The 2,295-nt window shown below is 36.4% G+C and overlaps 1 long non-coding RNA gene across 1 annotated transcript; it reads left to right on the top strand.

Moving 5' to 3' along the window:
- The first annotated feature begins 290 nt into the window (after positions 1-290).
- Positions 291-1,301, top strand: LOC134215826 (uncharacterized). Its single transcript, XR_009980321.1, has 3 exons — positions 291-529; positions 951-1,059; positions 1,134-1,301. It is a non-coding gene; the product is annotated as an uncharacterized LOC134215826 (long non-coding RNA).
- The last annotated feature ends 994 nt before the right edge of the window (positions 1,302-2,295 follow it).

The raw sequence follows: 2,295 nt of genomic DNA on the forward strand, positions 1-2,295 counted from the left end.
CCCTTAACGTTTCCATTGAAATCGTGACGTCATGCTCGTTTGGAGACACGTTTGACAGTTCGTTTGGAGACAGAGGATTTATCTTCGCTCATCTATTGTCGCGCTTATCTTTTTCTAGACTTTCGCGGCGGTCTTACTCTCGCAGGCTCGACTGCGAAGGTAGACGTCAAGATAGCCGCCGGGTTAAAAGATAGGGAAAATTTTTCCTCTCAAAACAAAACCACGTGCTTTTCGCCAAATGACAGCAGTACTCGATTGTATTAGTGAGAGGCAACCGGAGTCACTGAGTACATGGAGAGTGTTTATCATGACAAGTGCATACGGTGGGTAAGATTTTAATGACTCTGTCGTGTTTAGTGACTGTTGCGATTACCTGAGAAGCAGCCAGCAGGACGCCGCAGTATTCTATATTTTCTCGAGATGCATAATATATATTCCACTATCTATAATTGAAACTGTATTGAGCAGGAAGTGTCGTTTTAATTACTGTTAGTGGTGCTGGGCAAACGGTGATCGCTTCTGAATCGAGGTAAATATCTGAAGTGTTATACCACAAACGTTCAATGTACAGTCGTGTTTCGCTGCTTGGGTCACAACCTCGACCCAACTAACGAATTCTGTTTTTTAGTTGGGTCAAATGAACATCGCAAATAATGTCCTATGACGTCAAAATCCATTTTCGGCGTTTGTATTGAATTTTGATGTATGAATGCTTTTTAGTTGGGTCATGGCTCAACCAGCGGAGGCCCAACTAAAAAATGACCCATGTATTAAAATCCCAACCAGCGAATCACGCCTGTAATGGATGCAGTGGTTAAGTGTTATCCGAGGTGTTATCATCATAATACCTGCGATGATATTGATGCGGGAGAATCTTTAAAGTCCTTAAATCTCAATTGTCGAAGCAATTCGGAACATTTTTGGTAACATGTATCCTTGTTCCTTTTTAGAAATCAAGCTTGATGAAATACTGCTGCTCGCTGCCTTCACTGGTTCAAGCTCGTTCAGCGGCTATCATTGGCAAATCTTACCAACGGGATGTAATAAGAACTGATGCAGGTATTTTTTTCTTTTCTTCTCGACGTACTTACTCTAATAAAACTGACATTCTTTTATAATTTACATTTTCACAGGTTTATATCTATATGTATGTGTTCAAGAATAACTTCGATCCACCCATGCAAGGAAAAATAAGTCATAGGAGATAAATCAAATTCCCTTCTCTAATAGCAGCAGTTTCGGCGTGGTTAGCGAGTATAGCGGGCTGCGTCATTATAACGTCAAATAACAGCAAAGCGAGTTAAAATGAGGGAAAAAAAAAGTTTGAACTGAATTAAAGAAAAATTCAAAATAAAATAATTTATAAAACAATTAAATGTATTGTATTTTTATTGTAATATTAGAGTATAATGTTTTCTAAATCCTGTTGTTTTTCTACTGTAAAATAATGGAAAAATTAATTGAAAACCTTTAAAACACAATGTTTTCTATTGTTTTAACGCTCGAAATGATCCCATTGAAGAACTGTAAAATCAATTGTTTTGCTCCGAATTTTGTATGGAAAATTTTCGATTTTTTTTATTGTAAAGATACATAACAACCCCCCTTTTTTATTGTAAAAGTCCCATTTACCATTTATTTTATCGTGGAAAACCATTATTTCCCATGTGATTTTATTGTAAAAATTCCATTATATTTAATGGTAAAAAGTATGTTTTAAATGGTGCTGGAACAATAACAATTATGATATTTTAATGATATTTTTTATCCGGGAAACCAATGATGCAGATAATGTTTTTTTTGTCCATAAAGGATGTATATTCAAAATTTCAGGGAAATAAAAAAATACAAATATAAATCGACCTTCGATTTCACAGAGAATTGCTCAACTGGGAAATCTTTTGGTTGAAAACTTTCTCGACTTACCAGGGCATAAAGTATTATCGTGTTAGCCTCATGATTTATGAATACAAAAGTGGTAACTTGGCTTAGATACCTCGCAAAACTAGACGCAAATTTATGTAGGTTAGGCGAGAAAAGTGTAAAAATAATGGAAAGAAATGTAGGAAAAACCGAAATTTTACATATTTTGATGAAACATCTAAAATTTCGGCGAGGCAAAACGCCCTAATGGAACTAACCTACAATGTACTACGCGTCTCCACGCACTGCCCATACCAGAATGCTGATTCTCTGACGCGTGCATCGTTTCCTAAGAGCTGCCGGCTAAATGAGAGAGACACGCCGTTCTCAGTGGATCCAATGGAACATCTCGAATTTAACAATTTTTATTCT

The sequence above is a fragment of the Armigeres subalbatus genome, chromosome 2 (genome assembly GCF_024139115.2).
Source record: "Armigeres subalbatus isolate Guangzhou_Male chromosome 2, GZ_Asu_2, whole genome shotgun sequence".
Lineage (NCBI taxonomy): Eukaryota > Metazoa > Arthropoda > Insecta > Diptera > Culicidae > Armigeres > Armigeres subalbatus.